We start from the raw sequence: 21,664 nt of genomic DNA, 5'->3' as shown, positions 1-21,664 counted from the left end.
GAGTGAGTGGAATCTGCACAATCGCAGCCGCACCGCACTTTGGGTAAAACCCCTGGTGTGAAAGCAAGGGCGATTGAGGCAGTAGTCTGGGGGCTCCTTTTGTATGTTGCACTGGGCATCGCTCTGACGAACCCGAATTTCCTTCTTGTGCGATTGGTGTGTGAAGTCCTCCTGTATGGGTAACCAGACGTCTAAGTCGGGACAGTTCCCTAAATGAACGCCGGCTCATTTTATATATTTAGGATGGGTCCAGACTCCTGTAAGAAGGGTCCGGACTCCTGTAAATTTCTGGGAAAATGGTCTAGGCTAACTCAGGGGCATCCCAAAACTCAGTGGCCACTGTTAAAATCTTGGAACAAAGACCGAGTGGACATCTTAAAGGACAAACTCGGCCAACCTAAAACTAAATTGGCTAAAGAAGAGGTTAATTGTTTCATTCAGTGGTGGGAAGAGGCAAATAGTAGCAGGACAAAATCAAAACTCGCCTCTCTCAAATATTCAAATAATAAGTTAAAAGCTTTATTAAAAGCTTCCTCTCCCACCACCAGACCGAGCGCTCCCCTTTACCCCGTTCTCAAAAACCCACCCTGGATCGATCCAATCCCCTTAATACTCCCATCTCATTGTAAGAAGGACAAAAAGCCCCTCGTTCTGTTCCCCTTTGTTGTCTGCCTCAAAAACTGATTCTTTAGTGTTCCACTACCAATTCAGCAAAGAAGGTGGGCTCCTCAACTAGCCCCCACCCTTCCTGGTCCCTTTCCTTAACATTTCTTTCAAAATTGTGAAGTGACCATAATATCACTCTCAAACGGTTCATTGAAAAAAAAAAAGCAGGATCGGGCCCAGAAAAGCAGGCAAGCAACAGATAAAGAAACTGAAAAACAGGTTGGAAGCCCTAAGGGCATAGTGTAAGGAGTAAGAAAAGCAGTAAGTGCAGGCATGAACCCCTGGAACAATACTTAAATTGGTGAAATCTGAGGTGCTAAAGGTGTTATTTTGAAAAATAAATAAGTGATTTAAGGAAAGAGAGTGAAAAGTTAACTCTACACAAGCTGGAAAGAATTAAGCAGTTAAACTTTGTGAAAATGTTAAAAAGGACCATGTTAAAGAGAGAGAATTCTTGGTTTCTTTGCCGCCATTCTGAAGGGAAAATGGGCCCTTTTCCAGAAGAATGCCTGTAAATAATCCAAATATATATACAGCTATGTAAAAACAAAACAGTGTAAAGGAATGTTAAGGAAAAGAAAATGTGTATGTATCTATTTGTCTGTGAAAACTTGTAAAGTTCTAAGAATCTAAACCAGCACATCTGGTTTGTAAAACTCCTGTTTTGTAGGTGTAAGATAAATTGGTTTTGTTTTTGTTTTTAATGCCACTAAAAATTCATTTGACTCTAATTCAAAGTTTCAAAACTGATAAACCTTTTTGCAAGACACAGGTAATTAGTGTTGTTTGGCTTTGGGATTTAGCATTTAACCCTTAAGGGGTAACTTGATTCTTTATAAAATTTAAAATGTTTTTTAAATAAAAACCAAGTCATGGCTGCAATAGGGCAGTCAAAATCAGGAGAATAGGGAGAGATTCTGGAGTCTTTTTGTTTGGTTGGTTGGGTTTTTTTGTAACAATAGCAGATAAGAGCTGTAGTGAGAGAATTAAAAAAAATAATTAACAGTGCCCCTCTGAAGCAACAGCAGAGGTGAGGTGCACAAAACAAAAAGAAGCAATGTTAAAAACACTGAGCCTTAAAATGGCTCTGTGTAATCAGACTGTCACTTTAATAACGGTACCTGAAAACTCTGTAAGAAAAAAGAAAGTTACATCGTATGTAACAATTGATATGGCTAATGTTTAAAAAAAAAAGTTGTAGTATAGAAGGAATGTGCTTTTTCCCTAGGACATGTGCAGTGTATATTGTAAAAAGGGGTAAAAGAAATACAAATGAAATATGCTACTGAATTAAAATCCTATTAGGGCTCCAAAAAGTGCCGCAATAGACTGTGTTTTCTTTTTCAGATCTCTGTGTGTTTTGTAAACAGGAGTTGAAAGTGGAAAGAAATCAAAACTCTGGTGGAAGTTGTTTGTGTCCCTTTTAAGACAGAGTCTCTGAGCTCTGCTGATGGCTTTGAATCCAAAAGCCAAGCCTGTGCTGATGCAAATTACCTAACTGATAAAGGAAGGTGAAAACTGCCAAAGGAAGGTGAAAACTGCCAGCACAAAAGAAATTGCCTAAATAAAAGACATGGTATAACAAGATCCCTTTAAGAGATTTGATGCTAAATGTTATTGTTAATATTAAACATTGAAATAAATTTAATGTTAGTAAGTACCCCTGTAACAACGTATAGTGTGTATGATTTTTGGAAAAATCCTTGAAAGTAATATGGTAATGATGCTTCTCAGCTATTACCTGTGAATAAACTTAAAGCTTAACACAGCAGGAAAAACATTACAAACTTGGTCTGCAATATAAAAAGAAAAACTTGAGATACACCACCTCATGAATTTAATAACTAAACAGTGGAATAATTTCCCCATAACCCTTAAAAAGTAGAAGCCATTAAAACCTGGCCTGCCTATTTTAAAAAAAAAAACCAAAACAAAACAGGATAATAGGGGGTAATCCCTCTGTTTTGCCTGCAATCAGCAAGGGTATTTGTAAAAGAAAGGAATCTTTTAAGCGACAATCAATGCCACCCTGAAAGAGGTAGAAAAATGTTATTTTTGTCTTTCAGAAAATCAGAAAAAGCTAATACCAGCTACAGAACAACCTATTACAAAAACAAATAAAAGTTAAAAAAAAAACCATACTGCAATAGCTATGGAATGTACTAAAATGCAGATATTTAGAACATAAGATGTTTTGGGTAATATCAGAGAATATTAAGGTTTTAATACATCTGTTAAAGTAAAGAAAAAGATAATTGTTTAATACTGCATCCAGTTATATTGATAGGTATGTCTCCAGTACGGTAAGACAAAATTTGTTAAGTGAAGAAATTGTTGTTCAAATTGCACACCAACAGGCTCTGGAAGCAAAGATATGGAAAGTTAGCCCACTCCACAGATTGCACCTGGGATCCTTCTGGCTACCTCAGACCTCAAGCCAGTGGGCTGGGGAGGAAGGGAAACCATTGGACACTAGAGGTTGTACCAAGTGGACTCCTCCAAAGTGGGTATGCTTATCCATGCCTGTTGCTCCAAAGCCCTGTAGTAAAGACATCTCACTAGGATCCTGTATGTGGGATAAACATTAATAATTAGACCAAAGTACTATATAACGGGCAATGTGTGTGTTAATTATTGGAAAGAAGTGTTTTAAAAGGATAAAAGTGTTAGCAACCCACCAGTAGACAAATGTACATGTAATGTAAGTACTGTGTTTACCAATAATCACATTTACTATTTGCCACAACCAAAAAGTCTCAGCTTACTGTAAGCACTGATTTAGCTGAGTTCTCTATCAGTCTTGGCATTGAATGGCAAACAGTTACCAATCATCTGTTTAAAAAGGTAAAAAGGTAACATAGTTCCCAAAAACAAACAAACAAAACTATGTGGGAAACAGAACCATTCATATTATACACGCAAATGGGGACATGTTAAGAATTGCCACTGCAGAAAGACATAACAGCTTACCATTGGTATAACATATTTTCTGGATGGTCTCCCACAACTACTGGCACACTAATGTTACTACCCCTAATTGTTTTTGGTTTTAAATTGTATGTGTTTAATTGAAATGTTTAAAATGTGCTGGTGGATAAAACAAATGTATGCAAAGCTAGAGCCACAGGCCCAAATCACCTCCCAGTATTTTCTATTATGTGGACTAAATAAGTGACACTGGCGATTAATAATCTTAGTGTCAAAAGGGGGATATGTAGGAGCTGGACTTTATAATGTATAATTTGATTTCATCCTGCTAGCCACTCTTTTTGAATAGCAGAAAGAAATGACCCTCTGGGACTATAAGATTCTGTTTTTCCATGTGCATTACAAATTGGGCCCTCTCTAACTCTTTGTTTTAAGATTTAGGTAGTAAAAGACAGGATTCTCTATTGTGTCTATGTTAAGTAAATTAAAGAAACATTGAAGGCCAGGGTCTCAATGTAAATTGTCTTGGTTATTAATTGTAAAACTTAGCAAGGTTTAATTTGCAATGCCTTTTTTGCTCGATATAAAATACTGCTGTTTGTATTCTCAATCTGTTTGTGTGAATGACGAATGAATGCATCAGGAAAAGATAAGGTGTGAAGGCCAGAGTCAAGGAAAGAAGCAAAAAGACTTAAAGAGCATCAAAGAATCATCAGGCACTGCTTACTACCCAGACGGCTGTTAAACTGTCTGACATCCGCAGCATGGATACATGCTTTGCCGTGTAAGAATGCACCACCCCCAGTGAACCAATCATCACCTCAGGACCACGCAGAATCAATTTTGACTCCAGAAGATGACGTAGAGGAACAGCCTGCAATACCTTACAATCTACGTTCTCGTAAGGGTTGCCAGAAGCAGACGACTACCTAAAGCAAGGCCCAAGAAAAAGCAGTAGTGAGCCTAGCGCCTGCTGCCTGGTGGACATAAAACTGTGACTACAGTTCCCTCAGTTGAGGTTGTCAGAACCAGAAGGGCCCTGCCTCTAACATGCACCTCTGGTGGTGCCTGTTCCTCGGCTGTTGGTGTCTGAAGGTCTGAGGAGTCCACAATGACAATTCTTTTATCCAGCAGCAAGTGTGGATTGCTCAGACCCTTAATATTTCTAAATGCTGGGTCTGCAGCCACATCCCAGCCCACTCTCAAACTGATGTTCCTGTCCTGGCTATCCCACTCAATTCCCCAGACCCACTGGAGGACCTTGTCCGTTTAACAGAATATGGAACAGTAATGACACCTGGGAAGAGACTATTGGCAGTTCCTTTAACCCACTTGGGGGAGTAATACACCAGGCAAAAAAGGCTCCTGAGGTTAAAAGAAGTAGTTAAAATAATGGCAAATAAAACTGAAGAAAGTTTAAGAGCCCTGGCCAAAGAAACAGGGGCGATCTGACAGATGGCCCTCCAAAACCGTCAGGCATTGTACATAGTGCTGGCGGCCAAAGGAGGGACCTGTGCTCTCACTGGAAAAAATGTGTGTTTATACCTGACGATACCAATGAGGTAATAGATCATGCTAGCCACTTAGAACAAATCACATATCTTCCCCATGAAGAGCCAAGTTCTTTATGGAAGTGGCTAAGTAACCTGTTCAATTTCTCTGGCATAGGAAACTGGTTGTTTCAGGGAGCCCTGACTATCCTGTTTGGAATCCTAATAATTTTTGTATGTTTTCAGTTAGTCTCCTGTTGTACCCAAAATTGTGTAAGGCATGCCACTCAGGTGAATGTCCCAGAACAGAGTGCTAATATGATAATTTTGAATATTGCTGATGAACAAAGAGATAAAGAACGGTTAATATGTGGAACCCAGTAAAATTTTGGTCATGGTGTGAGCTTGACCAAAAGGAGGGATTGTGAAAGTAGAATGAATTATATTGTAAAAATAAGAATGGATTAAAGAAATGTTGTATGTACCTTTAAGAAGAAATAAGAAATGTTGAAATACAGGTGCCAGGAAAAGAAACATTAGGCATAAACAATGGTGCTAATGGTGAAACATTAACAGAAGATGGGTAATAGTAAGGAAATAAGATGTGCATGCCTAGCCCAGGTAAACTTATCTGATTCTGCTTCCTTTGTTATCTTGTTAAGTTCTCACCCTTTTATCTGTATAAATAAGATAGTTTGTGTCTTGCATGGTGCTCACATTATCTGGGTGTTATTAGCAGAGCGCTGTGCTAATAAAACAGAGTGGTCTGACAAACTGTGAGTCCTGAGTCTAACTTTGACACTACCCAAGAGGCTCAGCCAGAGCCTGAAATATCACCTAGTGCACCAGCGGAGAGCGGTTCACAGTCAACGGAAACAACCTCATCACCTACATCGCTTCCAGAGGGACCAAGCCCAACTCCACAGTCTAAGGAGGAACTGGTGTCTCCAGCCTCAAGGGAACAGTTCCAGACTGAGCAGGAAGCTGATGACAGCCTTAAGAAAGCTTGGGCGGCGGCACGGAGCAACCCACTGCCTCTCAGCTCTTCTAACCGATCCCAGTTTGTTGTAGAACAAGGACTTTTATATAAGGAGATTCTTTCTGTTGGACACCAGGAAGACTGGCATCCTCAAAAACAGTTGGTAGTTCCAACTAAGTACTGGGAAAAGCTCTTAAGCTTGGCCCATGATCATCCCAGTGGTCATTCTGGGGTGAACAGAACCAAGGACAGGTTGGGGAAGTCCTTCCACTGGGAGGGGATGGGCAAGGACGTTGCCAATTATGTCCGGTCTTGTGAGGTTTGCCAAAAGGTAGGAAAGCCCCAAGACCAGGTCAAGGCCCCTCTCCAGCCACTCCCCATAATTGAGGTCCCATTTCAGCGAGTAGCTGTGGATATTCTGGGTCCTTTCCCAAAGAAGACCCCCAGAGGAAAGCAGTACATACTGACTTTCGTGGACTTTGCTACCAGATGGCCGGAAGCAGTAGCTCTAAGCAACACCAGGGCTAAAACTGTGTGCCAGGCCTTAACTGACATTTTTGCCAGGGTAGGTTGGCCCTCCGACATTCTTACAGATTCGGGAACAAATTTCCTGTCAGGGACCATGAAAGACCTGTGGGAAGCTCATGGGGTGAATCACTTGGTTGCCACCCCGTACCACCACCAAACCAATGGCCTGGTGGAGAGGTTTAATGGAACTTTGGGGGCCATGATCCGTAAATTTGTAAATGAACACTCCACTGATTGGGATCTAGTGTTGCAGCAGTTGCTATTTGACTACAGGGCTGTACCACATCCCAGTTTAGGGTTCTTACCATTTGAGCTTGTGTATGGCCACGAGGTTAAGGGGCCATTACAGTTGGTGAATTAGCAATGGGAGGGGTTTACACCTTCTCCAGGAACTCACATTCTGGACTTTGTAAGCAACCTACAAATCACCCTCTGACATTCTTTAGCCCTGGTTAAAGGAAACCTAAAGGATGCTCAAGCAGAGCAGAAGGCCTGGTATGATAGACATACCAGAGAGCGTTCCTTCAAAGTAGGAGACCAGGTTATGGTCTTGAAGGCACAACAGGCCCATAAGATGGAAGCGTCAGGGGAAGGACCATTCACGGTCCAGGAGTGCCTGGGAGCTGTTAACTACCTCAAAGCATTTCCTAATTCCTCCTTAAAGCCTAAGGTGTATCATGTTAACTCTCTAAAGCCCTTTTATTCCAGAGACTTACAGGTTTGTCAGTTTACAGCCCAGGGAGCAGATGACGCTGAGTGGCCTGAAGGTGTCTACTATGAAGAAAAAAGTAATGGTGGTGTGGAAGAGGTAAACCTCTCCACAACCCTGGAACGTCTACAGCAGTAACAGATCAAGGAGCTGTGCACTCGCTTATGTGTTTTATTAATCTGTTTATTTTTAAAGTTCTGGGAAGAAATCATCGCCAGAGTGGGTCCCCCACTGTCTGCAATTTGGGGGGCATGTCATAAACAGATAGTTAAGGGTTAAGGTCTCTGTGCATGGAGCAGGCTCTCCAGGATTGGGCTGAGGTGCTGTGCCTGTGTCTGACAGACAGGGGGCTCCCTCGGGCTGGGAACGCATCCTCAGGGAGGCACTGCAGAATCTTCTGTGCCCGTCGGGAGTGGGCTTTGGGTGCAGCCACTGGCTACGTTCTGTGCCTGGCTGACACAGACTGGCCTCTTCGTGCAAACAGCCTTCTCCTCCCCAGTATTCGGGGTGCTACCCCAGTCCGAAGGGCCCATTATTCTCCCTCTGTATGTGGGAGAGGACTACCAGTGGCACTACAGCCCAATGACTTCCAAGGAGAGTTTCCTAACTACAAATAGTACTGTGGTCTTTAATAGAGCAAGTGAGTACTCCTAGCACTGTACTAAGTGTTCCAAGCATGGGAGGTTGGGGGAGAAGTTAATTAGGAGCCCTGTGCCTGAAAAATAAGTCCAGTGCGATAATGACAAGTCAGTGGGGGCCAGAGGGGAAGTGGACTGGCGAGAGGGAAGGTGAAAACTGAGAGCTGGTCCCAGATTCTCCCAGCAGGAGGCACTGCAGTGAATAGTGTCGGAGCCTTGGTCAGGAGGGAGCTGCTGCAGTGGCAGCTTCTCCAGCAGGAGATGCTCTACAGAGCAGCATAGCTGCTGCAGGGGGAGATGCGTTTGTACATCTCCTTCAATTACAGGCTGTACATTTGTGCCTTGAGGAGGAGGAGGAGAGTGCCTGATGTGCTGAGCCTGTGACCCAACCTGCTGTGTTTGCAGGAGCCCCCGAGTGCTGAGGCAAAGCAGTGGGGACTTGTTTACAAACACGGCTTTGTTCCAGGTCCTTTCTCAGCCCCTTCTCCCCTTTCCGCCCCTGCCCGAGGTTGACACTTTGTTCCTGAAGCTCCAGGCTGCACGTTCACTTTTACAAGCATATTTTTGGTGTCTCTGTTTTTGGTTTGAGCGATTCCCTGGGAATCCCCCACAGCCTGGGACAATAGGGGCTTTTGTGCCCTCGTAATGGTGCTGGAGCAAGTTCCCAAACACACAGGGAGAAGCTCATGCAGGGGCACCAAGCAGGGCACTGCACTGATCTTCAGAGCCAGCAGGCCTGCACCAGGCACTCACTGGGCACCAGCCGCACCACCTGAGGAGCCTGACCGCAGACAGACAAGCTGGGGTTCAAGGGGGAGACCAGCATTTGACCCCACCCGGGAGACCCTGGAGAGACCAGGGGAATGAAAAGGCCAGAGCCTTGTCCCAGACGCTGTGAGGAAAGGTTGCTATTTCCTATCAAGTTTCTGGAGTTTCTGCTCCTCTCCCTGTTTGCCTTATGTTCATTTCCCTCTGGCTCTGTCTCCCTCCAGGCTCCCCACCAAATCTCTGATTTCAGGAGCACACCTTGGCCCCATCACTGCCACGTCATCCAGGAGGGGTGTGTGTGCCAGGAGCAGTCCCAGCAGGGGTGCAGATATTACCCCCTGAATTTGCCCGGTGGTGGAGAGCCAAGCCAAGATAGGTTCATTCCAGTGAGAGAGGTGCTGTCCCTTGTCTCCTGGGAGTGTGGGATCCCACCCGGCGGGGGTGGGGCCAGACACCCCACTGCATGCACCTCTCACATGATCCCTGCTCCCAGATATTGCTGCTGTGGATTATTTCCTCCTTTTGCTGGTTTCCCAGCAGCAAATTCAGCGCTGAGGAAAATGTGCCAGGAAAGAGGTTGGAGCTGCATTCAAGGGTGACACAGGCTCATTAAAGTGGCTGAATTACAGACCTTCATTAGCAGCTCTGTGGCTGTAAATCTCTTGCAGGGACAGGATAAACGGGGCTCTTTCACTCCTCTAATCTGCTCTGGCTTGTGTCATGGACACCCCTCCCCCTTATTCTTGTTCTGTTCCTAGAGAGAATTCCCCAGTCCCTTTAGGGCCCAGCCATAGCAACCCCAGTCTGGGCAGCAGTCCTCAGCCCTGTGGGGGGCACAGAGCCCATGGAGAAAATGCCCATAAACCACTTGAGCCCAGTAACCCTGATCTGTCCTGGCCCTCTTTGCCACATTGAAACAAGGCTCAGGAGCCCCCATTCCCTCCTCAGCCCCTTCACCTTGCTAGAATTTTGATTATGATTTTCATAGTTACCGGCTGCATCCCGGAGTTGCAAAGTGCTTCCAAAACACACACCCAGTCCACTCTGCTCCTCTTGCCCCAGTATATCAATGTGAGGCTTTTCTGTCCCTTGAGCTGGTGCTCAGCAATGACAGCAACAAGCATCCCAGGACAGAGGGACAGACTATTGACCCGCTTGGGTGCAATTCTTGGGTACTCTCTTGGGTACAATTCTTAGCCCCCACTGGGAGAGTGGATGTTGGGTGCTGGTTTTAAACTGCTGCCATCCTGGGGGACATGGACCAATGTCCAGCCCATGCCCCATTAGGGAAGTGTGGTCTGCCAAGGCCAGGGATAATACAGAAGGCCTGGAGCCTTGGTACTGGTTTGCGATGAGCCCTAGTCAATAATGTAAACACGTAGTGCTGTGGCTCTCAAACTTTTGTACTGGTGACCCCTTTCACATAGCAAGCCTCTGAGTGTGACCCTCCCTTATAAATTAAGAACAACTTTTTATATATTTAACACCATTATAAATGCTGGAGGCAAAGCGGGCTTTGGGTTGGAGGCTGACAGCTGGAGACCCTCCATTTAATAAGAATGGTGTCCCTAGCCTCTGTTCGTCAGAGGATGGAGATGGATGGCAGGAGAGAGATCACTTCATCATTGTCTGTTAGATTCACTCCCTCTGGGGCACCTGGCATTGGCCACTGTCGGTAGACAGATACTGGGCTAGATGGACCTTTGGTCTGACCCAGTACGGCCTCTCTTATGTTTTATGTTTTACCTGTAAAGCTCAGTAACCTGATGACCAAGCTCAGTAACCTGATGAGCACCTGACCAGAGGACCAATCAAGGGACAAGATAATTTCAAATCTCTGTGGAGGGAAGTCTTTGTCTGTGTTCCTTGTTGGGTCTTTGTTCTTTTTTTGGATCTAAGAGAGGCCAGACATATCTCCAAGTTTTCCTGACGTATTTTCTTCTATTCAGTATAGTGAGTATTAGAAAGGCGGTTTAGTCTTATTTCTACATTTGCAATTGTATGTTTGCTGAAGAAATATCTTTATTTCTGTTTGCTGTTACTTTCATTATTCTGAGAAAGGAGGGGGGGGGGGAGAGAAAACCTCTCCAGGTTTATAAGCTAGACCCTGTATATTTTTCATCCTGGTGTTACAGAGATAGTGTACTTACGTACTTTCTTTCTTTTAATAAAATCCTTTTCTTTTTAGAACTTGATTGATTTCTTCCCTTGTTTGGATTTTCAGGGGAAGGGAAGGGGGATAGGGAATCCCTCTTTGTGTTAAGATTCAAGGAGTTTGGATCTGTGTTCCCCAGGGAAAGTTTGGGGGAACAGGGAGTGTGCCAGACAGTAAAAACTTGGCTGGTGGCAGCTTTACCAGATCTCAACTAGGATTTTAGTTTAGAGGAGTCCATGCAGGTCCCCATCTTGTGGACGCTAAAGTTCAAAGTGGGGAACAAACCTATGACACTGATATTGGAATAGCCTCCAGTTTTGGTGTCCTCATTTGAAAAAGATATTGTGAAATTGGAGCTAGAGCAGCAAAAAGCCACCAAAATGTTCTGAGGGCTGGAGAAAAATGCCTTCTAGGGAGCTATTGAAAGAGCTCAACCTGTTTAGCTCATCAAAAGATTGAAAGGTGATTTCACTGAAGTGTTGAAGTGCCTTAATGGAGAGAAAAGATTGGGTATTAAAGGGCTCTTGAATGGAGCAGAGAAAGGCATAACAAGACCCAATGGCTGGAAGGTGAAAAGAGAGAAATTCATATTACAACTAAGGCACAAATATTCAACAGTAAGGATGATTCACCATGGGTACAAGCTACCAAGAAAAGTGGTGGATTCTCCATCTCCTAAAGGTAATAATTGGAGATATACCAATCTCCTAGAACTGGAAGGGACCTTGAAAGGTCATTGAGTTCAGCTCCCTGCCTTCACTAGCAGGACCAATTTTTGCCCCATATCCCTAAGCAGACCCCTCAAGGATTGAGCTCACAACCCTGGGTTTAGCAGCCCAATGCTCAAACCACTGAGCTATCCCTTCCCCACTCCTGATGTCAGTCAATGAAGACTAGATGCCTTTCTGGAATGTGTTTGCCCCAAAAGTAGCTCTTGTGTCCTACAGGAGGCCTGTGATATGCAGGGGGTCAGATTAGATGCTCTAATGGTCTCTTCTGGCCATAAAGTCGGCTCATTTCTGAAAAACTGAGTGTAGCATTGGGAGCAGCATCTGATGTTTTCCTGTCTAGCCGGCTTGCTGCTTAGAACGAACGCTCCTTGAGTGGGGTGATCCACAGGGAGTAGCTCAAACCTGCAAAGTGCCTGGCCAGGGGCAGGACATTGGCACAGCAAGGGGAGGGGTGTGGCAGTGACATCACAAAGGCTTTTTGCAGGACCTCAGACTATTGGTCAAAGGTGGTGGGGAGGTGGTGACCTCACAGAGAGATGCTGACATCAGCCAGGCAGGACAGGAGCCAGGGGCCAGGGAGACCTCAGAGACCCCTGTGGCTTTGCTCCAGCAAGTCTCCTTCTCCAGGTCTCTCTCTGAGGACTGAGTGAGTATTCGGGTTCACGGACGTGAGCGCCAGGAGGAACCTCTTTCGAGTTTTCTCCTTCCTTTTTAGTGATTTTACTAGAAAACAGCTGTCCCTGTTTAGAAGGTAAGAGCCTCCTCGAGGGAAGGGGTGTCATAGGGGCGTCACAGTTCGGACGCTGGGGCCCCCCCAATGTAAGGAAGTTCCCGCCACCCTGCTCTGTGTTCGCAGTGCCGGAGAGCAGCATTCCATGGCAGTGATTTGCTCCTGGCTGCCGGAGCAGAGCAGCAGGCTCAGCTGCCAGAACTTCCCTGCGTGTTGAAAGGGGAGGGGCCCAGCCTCTGTAGCAGGAATGCAGGGCAGGCGAGTTCACGGCATTGTGGGATACTGGCGGAGGCCAGTTATGGTGATACAAAGAACAGCAGCATCTACACTGACACTTTGTTGCTTTAAGTTTGCTGCAAAAGGCTCTAGGCCTCTCATCGAAGTGGTTTTATTTTGTCGCCAAAACAGGGCAGTTTTGTCACCAGACATGGCATTGCCGTGTGTGCACCAGCCACAAGCTGCCAACCGAGGGAATGTAGTGTTTTTTTCACAGACCTGAGCAATATAATTCTGCTGAAATAACTTTGTAGTGCAGACCTGGCCAAAGATTCACATACACATAGCTTGCAAGGAAAACCTCACCTGCTTTTCTGCTTTGCAGAATCCAAATACATGGAAAGCTTGTCAGGCCCTGGTGGGGATGGCAGGGAGTCATGTGTGGGCAGACAGTGTCCCTTAGCCACAGGCAGTCACCATGGCTTAGCTGGCTAAAGCACCTGTTTTGTAAACAGGAGATCCTGGGTTCAACTCCCAGTGGTGCCTTATTAAGTAGCTCTTGGAGCACCTGGTATTGGCTACTGTCAGAGGACAAAACAGAGAGCTAGATGGTCCAGTCCAGTATGGTTTAAATTACACTCACAGGCACTAATAGAGTTACTGAAAGTTTGGGAGTTAGGAGCTGATAGGTCAGTGGTCCAGTCCCCTCTCAGATGACCCCCTCCCTCTGGGAGAACGGCAGGTCTGGGCTCTCACACCAAATGGCTCATTGTGGCTGCCAGAATCTGTAGGCAGCTCATTTAGTTTACACCCAGGATTGAGTCCTGCTTTGTGCACTGTGTCTGAGAATGAAAATCCTAAACCACCCTTTGAAATAATGAAAGCAGCAGGACGTGTTTCTGTCTCTGCCCCAGAGCAGACAGACCAATGGAGAAATGCCATGAGTCCAGGGTAATACTCCACTGCGGTTTTACCATTTCCACTTGCTAAACCCCCTCCCAACCTTCTGGGCTCCTGGAGCAGGGGACTGAGCCTGAGCTGAGACACGGACACTGCAACTTTACAGCCCAAGCCGCATGACCCTGATTAATGTGACACGGGCCAGTCGTGGGTGTTTCATTGCACTGGAGACGTAGCCTAATGTTATGTCTACACTGTGATTAACACACCCAGGGCACCTGTCTCAAAGCCCGGGTCAGCTGACTCAGGGTTATGGGGCTTGGGCTGCAGGACTATAAAATTACAGTGCAGACATATAGGCTCTACATTTGCCTTTTTCCAATCATCCGAGACCTCCCCCAGATGCCACGAGTTTTCAAAGATAATGACCACCGGCTCTGCAGTCACATCTGCCAACTCCCTCCGGACCCTCAGATGCATTAAATCCGGAACCAAGAACTTGGTCATGTCCAGCTTTTCTAAATAGTCCTTAATCTGTTCTTTCACCACTGAGGGCTGCTCACCTCCGCCCCATACTGTGCTGCCCGTGTCTGTGAAGACCGAGGCAAAAAAAGCATTGAGCACTTCAGCTTTATCCACATCATGTCACTAGGTTGCCTGCCCCATTCAGTAAGGGGCCCACACTTTCTCTGATCTTCTTCTTTTTGCTAACACACCTGTGCAGAAATTGACTTGGAAGCTAATCAAAAGAAGTTCCATTTGAAATACAAATCATTCAAATCAATCCTGGGTCAGTTTTCTCCTCTACTCTACTTCTCACACACATTCCCCCACCCCAGCCTTTGGAGTGAGGTTTTACACCTGGACATTTTAGGCCAAGGGGGGTAAGTTAAATCAAAGAAGCTTTTCAGGATTAGCCCCCATTTCCTATATTACTAACAAAAAGAAAAACAAGTCAAGTTTTATTTCTCCAGTATAATTCAGTTGATCACACAATTAAGTCTCTTCTTTGTTACAGAGTAACTTTGTGTTTAATTTCATTTTCATTGGTAATAATAAATCCTCAACAATTAAAGAATTCTCTCATTATATGGTAGTTTTCCTTTAATCCCCCTTTCCACCAATGAACCCTTGAGTACAGTTGTGGTTAGGGATTAGATCAGGGGTGGGCAAATTTTTTGGCCCGAGGGCCACATCTAGGTATGGAAATTGTATGGGGCCATGAATGCACACAAAATTGGGGGGTTGGGTATGGGAGGGGGTGAGGGCTCTGCCTAGGGTTGTGGCCTCTGGGGTGGAGCCAGAAATGAGGTCAGGGTGTTGGAGCGGGCTCCGGGCGTGGACAGGGGAGTGGGGTGGGGCGTGGGTTGAGGGGTTGGGGGTGCAGGAGGGTGCTCCAGGCTGGGACTGAGGGGTTAGGAGACTGGGAGGGCAGGGGCAAGGGAGGGAGTCAGTCTCTGGTTGTCACTTACCTCAAACAGCTCCTGGAAGCAGCAGCATGTCCCCGCCCTGGTGTCACGGAGTGTGGGGGAGTCTGGTCCTGCACCCCTCTGCCTGGGACTCACAGTGACTCTCAGCCAGACAGTAAAACAGAAGGTTTATTGAACAACAGGAGCACAGGCTACAGCCGAGCTTGTGTTCAGAGCCAGGACCTCTCAATCTGGCCCTTCTGTGGTTCAGGGTGCTTGGATCCCAGCATAGGATTCCCTGAACTCCCACCACCCAACCCCAAACCGAAACTGACTCCCCCTCTCTGCTCAGCTCTCTGCCTTTGTCTAGCTCCCAGGGCAAAGGTGTTTACCTCCCCTCCCCCCTGCCTAGCTCAGGTTACAGGCTCAGGTCCTGTCCCTCACCTAAAATCCTCCCTGGCTCTCCCAACCCCCACACAGACAGCTGCTCCATCACAGCTCTCCCCCCTTCGAGACTGAACTGAGCGGGGTCACTCTGCCCAGTGACCTGGGGAAGTTCAGGGCCCCCTCTCCGGGACAATGCTTCCACTATCAGGTTGGCACTTCCCTTCACATGGACCACGTCCATGTCATAGTCCTGCAGGATCAGGCTCCACCTCAGGAGCTTGGCATTGGCTCCTTATATCTGGTGCAGCCAGGTCAGGGGAGAGTGGTCGGTGTACACGGTGAAGTGTCGCCCAAAGAGATATGGCTCCAGTTTCTTAAGGGCCCACACCATGGCCAGGCATTCCTTCTCGATGGCCGCGTAGTTCTGCTCCCGGGGTAGCAACTTCGTGCTCAGGTACACGATGGGGTGTCTCTCCCCCTTTTCATTCTCCTGCATTAACACCGCCCCCAGGCCTGTGTCTGAGGTGTCGGTGAACACCATAAAGGGTTTGTCAAAATCTGGGTTTGCCAGAACTGGGCCACTGAGCAGAGCCTCCTTCAGCGCCTGGAGAGCCTGCTGGCACTGCTCAGTCCAGACCACCTTGTCTGGCTTCCCCTTCTTGCACAGCTCAGTGATGGGGCCGGCTATGGTGCTAAAGTGGGGCACAAACCTTCGATAGTACCCCGCCATCCCGATAAAGGCCTGGACCTGCTCTTTGGTTTGGGGAGCAGGCCAGTGTCTGATTACCTCCACCTTGGCTGGTTCTGGCTTTAGGCAGCCGCTCCGCATCCGATGACCCAGGTAAGATACTTCAGCCATTCCCACCTTGCACTTCTCAGCCTTTATGGTTAGCCCAGCCTTCTGGAGTCGGTCCAGCACTTGTTTAACCTGGGACACGTGGTCCTCCCAGGTCCGGCTAAAGACGCAGATGTCATCAATATACGCCACAGCAAAACTCTCCATCCCCCTCAGTAGCTGATCCACCAGGCGCTGGAAGGTGGCCGGCGCTCCCTTGAGGCCGAAGGGCAGGGTCAGAAACTCGTAGAGCCCCAGAGGGGTGATAAAGGCCAATTTCAGTCGGTCATCTGCGTCCAGCGGCACTTGCCAGTAGCCCTTGGTAAGATCCATGGTGGTGAGGTACCGAGCGCCTCCCAGCTTATCTAGGAGCTCGTCAGGCCTGGGCATGGGGTAGGCATCAGATATAGTGATGGCATTGAGCTTTCGATAGTCCACACAGAACAGGATCGACCCATTCCTTCTTGGGGACCAGCACCACCGACGCAGCCCAAGGGCTGGTGGACAGCTGGATCACCCCCAAGGCCAGCATGTCCCTGACCTCTCTTTGTAGGTCCTGGGCAGTTTTCCCAGTGACCCGAAAAGGGGAGCATCTTATAGGGGGGTGTGATCCAGTCTCCACCCGGTGGACGGTCAAATTAGTGTGCCCAGGCTGGTTGGAAAACAGCTGTCGGTATAGATGCAGCACCCCTCTGATTTCAGCTTGCTGGGCCGGGGTCAGCTGATCAGAGAGGGGAATTGCCTCCAGGGGAGAACCAACTTTTGTCCCTCGGAATAGATTCACTAAAGCGTCATCTTTCTGCTCCTCCCAGTGTCCACACATGGCCAACACCACATTCCCCATGTCATAGTATGGCTTCATCATATTCACATGGTACACCCGGCGGTGGTGCGCCCAGTTCGACAGCTCCACCACATAGTTTACCTCATTTAGTTGCTTAATAACCTTGAAGGGCCCTTCCCAGGTAGCTTGGAGTTTGTTCTTTCTCATGGGGATGAGAACCATCACTTGATCCCCGGTGGCGAAGGCGCGGGCCCACGCCGTGCGGTCATACCAGACCTTCTGCTTCCTCTGGGCTCTGGCCAGATTCTCCCTGGCCAGGCCCATGAGCTCGGCAAGTCTTTCCTGGAAGGTCAGGACATACTTCATCACTGACTCTCCATCGGGAGTGGCCTTCCCCTCCCATTCGTCTCTCGTCAGGTCCAGGGGCCCCCTCACCCGCCTTCCATATAACAGTTTGAAAGGCGAGAACCCAGTAGATTCCTGGGGTACCTCCCTGTACGCGAACAGCAGGTGAGGTTAGTACTTGTCCCAGTCCTGCGGGTGCTGGTTCATAAATGTTTTTAGCATCATCTTTAGCGTCCCGTTGAACCTCTCCACCAGCCCGTTGGACTGGGGGTGATACGCTGAGGCCCAGTTGTGCCGGACCCCACATTTCTCCCACAAGCACCGGAGCAGGGTCGACATGAGGTTGGACCCCTTGTCTGTTAAGATTTCCTTGGGGAACCCCACCCAGCTGAAAATGGTCAGCAGCGCATCTGCCACGGTGTCTGCTTCGATAGAGGACAAGGCCACCGCCTCAGGATAGCGAGTGGCGAAGTCTACTACCACCAGAATGTATTTCTTTCCCGACCGGGTCGCCTTGCTGAGAGGTCCCACTATGTCCATGGCCACCTTCTGGAAAGGTTCTTCTATAATGGGTAAAGGCCTCAAAGCTGCTTTCCCCTTGTCTCGGGCCTTCCCCACCCGCTGGCAGGGGTCACAGGATCGGCAGTACTGTCGAACATGGGTAAAGACCCCAGGCCAGTAAAAGTTCTGTAGCAGCCTCTGCCTGGTGCGTCGGATTCCCTGGTGTCCTGCGAGGGGGATGTCATGGGCCAGGTACAGTAGCTTGTGGCGAAACTTCTGGGGAAGTGCCTCCTGATCCCCCATGACTCCACTTCCCCGGGGGGGAGCCCATTCTCGGTACAGGAACCCCTTCTCCCACAGGAACCTCTCCTTGCAACCTCTCCTCATGGTCTGTACCACACTGAGGTTAACCCGGTCCCTGGGCTTCTGCAAGGAGGGATCCTTCTGCAACTCGGCCTGGAACTCGGCAGCTGGGACAGGGATGGGGACCTGCTCTCTCTCGCTGGCTGGGTCTGGAGCCGCAGCCTCTCTGAGCCGTGTCTCTGGTCGTTCCCTCCCCACCAGATTAGGGTTCTGCGCCTCAGGCAGAGTACCTTCCCCGTTGTCAGGGTGCAGTGCCCTGCGCCGACTCTGACTACGGGTCACGACCAGGGCACCCCGGACGTTGCTTGGCCAGACCTCCAGGTCCTCCCCCATTAACACCTCTGTGGGCAAATGTGGGTGTACCCCCACGTCCTTGGGGCCCTCCTTGGCACCCCACTTCAGGTGTACCCTCGCCACAGGCACCTTGAATGGGGTCCCGCCCACACCCCTCAGGGTCAGGTAGGTGTCGGGCACCATCCGATCTGGGGCCACCACCCCGGGCTGGGCCAGCGTCACCTCTGCGCCCGTGTCCCAGTACCCAGTGACCTTTCTCCCATCCACCTCCAGGGGAACAAGGCACTCGCTCTGCAGGGACAGCCCCGTGCCCACCCTGTAAACCAAAAACCCCTCAGAGGAGCATCCAGCCCCTCAGAGAAGCAGACCTGGGGCCCCCCTCCCTCCTTTGCAGGTGGCACGCGGCCAGCCCCCTGTGATGGAGTAGGGACTGTCTATGTGGGGGATGGGAGAGCAGGGAGGAGGGGAGAGCAGGGAGGATTTTAGGTGAAACACAGGTATTCAGACTGTAACATGAGCTAGGCCTGGGGGAGGGGAGGTGACACCTCGGCCCAGGAGCTGGACAAAAGAAAAGGAGCTGAGTGGAGAGGGTGGGGTCAGTCTTCGGTTGGGGAACTGGGTGGTGGGTTTTCAGGGGATCCTAGGCTGGGATCCAAGCACCCTGAACCCCCCAGAAAGGCCAGATTGAGGGGTCCTGGCTCTGAACACGAGCTGGGCTGTATCCGGTGTTCCTGTTGTCCAATAAACCTTCTGTTTTATGGTCTGGCTGAGAGTCACTGTGAGTCCCAGGAAGAGGGGTGCCGGACCGGACTCCCCCACACCCCTTGACAACTGGTGCCAGCGGTGGGATCGTCTGCACCCCATGGATGGTGCTTCCTGCAGTAAGTGACTGGGGAGCAGTAAAACGAAGGGGCGATTCACCTCTGGGAGAGTGTGGCCAGAGAGAAGGACTTTGCAGTAACAGGGTCCCCCCGGGGGATCGCAGCGAGCAGGCGGAGGAGTCTGCAGCTCAACCCTGGCAGAGAGGTGGTGACCTCAAGGACTGGCACACTAGGGGTCCCCCTGGAACCTGTGGGGAGTGGCGAGCACCCGGCCTGCGAGCGGCCAGCAGGAAGATGTATGCCCAGCAGCGCAAGTGTGACCTGGTGGAGCTGTGCAAGCTGAGGGGGCTGCACAGAGGGAGGCTCACCAAGGCCCAGCTGATTGCCCAGCTGGAGGACAAAGATCGTGTGAATGAACCGATCCCTGTCTCTGAGGGAAGCAGCCTGGCAGATGCAGCGCAGGCACCAGTGTCTGTCCCCGCTGGGAGGGGTCAGCCGGCCGCTGAGGGCTCCCCGAGACCCCCCACCCCTAGGCGTAGGGGGAGGGGGAGCCCAGCGACTACCGAGGGCTCAGTGGCCAGCAGGGGATCGTCCCGGCGGAGCTCCCTGTCCCTGGAGCGGAGGCGGCTGGAATATGACAGGGAGGCGCTCGAGCTAAGGAGGCAAGAACTGAGACAGGAGCGAGAGGAGAAGGAGAACCAGCGTAAACACGAGGAGAGGGAGAAGGAGAACCAGCGTAAACACGAGGAGAGGGAGAAGGAGAAGCAATGTAAACATGAACTGGAACTGGCCCAGCTGAAGGAGTGAGGGGGGGCCCAAGCCTACAAAGAGCTTTGATAAGAGCTTCCTGGCCCAGCGGAAGGAGGGGGAGGACATAGACACCTTCCTGACGGCCTTTGAGAATGCCTGTGAGCTGCACTGGGTTGACCCTGCAGACAGGATCCAGTTCCTCACCCCCTTACTGGACTCCACCGCCGTGGAGGTGTACAGCCGAATGAAACGGGCGGAGGCAGGGGACTATAACCTGTTCAAAGAGGCCCTGCTCCGCGAGTTTGGGCTGACCCCGGAGATGTTCCGGAAGAGGTTCCGGAGTCAACATAAGACCCGGGAGGTCACCTACCTACAACTGGTCAACTGGGCACAGGGGTATGCCCGCAAGTGGACAGCTGGGGCCCAAACGAGAGAGGACCTGCTTGACCTATTCATACTAGAGCACCTGTATGCGCAGTGCCCCTCTGACCTGCGGCTGTGGTTGATGGACCAGAAGCCGGAGAACCCACAGCACGCAGGCCGGCTGGCCGACGAGTTTGTGGACCGTCGGGCAGGGGATAGCAGGGAGGTGTCTCGAAGGAGCAGGCCTGCCTCAACGCAGAGAGAAAGTCAGCATGGGGCCTCCCAGCGGGGGCCTATGGAGAACCCCCACCAAAGGGGAACATCCAGCGTCAGGTCCACCCGACCCCCTCGAGGGGACCCACGAGACATGGGCTGCTATCACTGTGGCCAACGAGGCCACATACGGGCCCAGTGCCCCAAGCTCAGGGACAGACCGAGCAGACCCAACCCGCAGAGGGTTGACTGGGTAAAGACCGAATTGGATAAGGGGCAACATTCCCAGGAAAGGGGGGCTGGCAGTGTTCCACCTGGGGAGGAGGGATGAGAGCCCCAGGTAAGCTCCTCGGGGGGGCTGGATGCTCCGGACCCAGGGTTTTTGGTCTGGGGAGCGGGCCAGTCTCTGATCACCTCCACCTTGGCTGGTTCTGGCTTTAGGCAGCCGCTCCCCACCCGATGGCCCAGGTAAGATACTTCCGCCATCCCCACCTTGCACTTCTCAGCCTTTACGGTTAGCCCAGCCTCCCGGAGTTGGTCCAGCACTCGTCTAACCTGGGACACGTGGTCCTCCCAGGTCTGGCTGAAGACGCAGATGTTGTCAATATACGCCACAGCAAAACTCTCCATCCCCCTCAGTAGCTGATCCACCAGGCGCTGGAAGGTGGCCAGCGCTCCCTTGAGGCCAAAGGGCAGGGTCAGAAACTCGTAGAGCCCCAGAGGGGTGATAAAGGCTGATTTCAGCCTGGCATCTGCGTCCAGAGGCACTTGCCAGTAGCCTTTGGTAAGATCCATGGTGGTGAGGTACCGAGCGCCTCCTAGCTTGTCCAGGAGCTCGTCAGGCCTTGGCATGGGGTAGGCATCAGATACGGTGATGGCATTGAGCTTTCGATAGTCCACACAGAACCGGATTGACCCGTCCTTCTTGGGGACCAGCACCACTGGGGAGGCCCAGGGGCTGGCGGACGGCTGGATAACCCCCAAAGCAGCATGTCCCTGACCTCTCTTTCTAAGTCCTGGGCCACCGGGAAAACAGCATGGGGGGCTGAGCAGGGGGAAGGAGAGGGGGGCGCAGAGGTGGGAGGAGGGACAGGCTGGCAGCATGGGGGCTGAGCAGGGGGAAGGAGAGGGGAGCGCAGAGCAGGAAAGAGGGACAGGCGG

The 21,664-nt window shown here is 49.8% G+C and overlaps 1 non-coding gene and 1 pseudogene across 1 annotated transcript; both read left to right on the top strand.

Annotated features, from left to right (window-relative positions):
* LOC120381541 overlaps positions 1-21,664 on the top strand; it is a 682,838-nt pseudogene that overhangs the window by 436,452 nt on the left and 224,722 nt on the right.
* Positions 13,011-13,084, top strand: TRNAT-UGU. The gene has a single exon. It is a non-coding gene; the product is annotated as a tRNA-Thr (tRNA).

Source organism: Mauremys reevesii, linkage group 14 (assembly GCF_016161935.1).
Source record: "Mauremys reevesii isolate NIE-2019 linkage group 14, ASM1616193v1, whole genome shotgun sequence".
NCBI lineage: Eukaryota > Metazoa > Chordata > Testudines > Geoemydidae > Mauremys > Mauremys reevesii.
The sequence above is the reverse complement of the archived record's forward strand: the minus strand, read 5'-3'. Positions and strand labels throughout refer to the sequence as shown.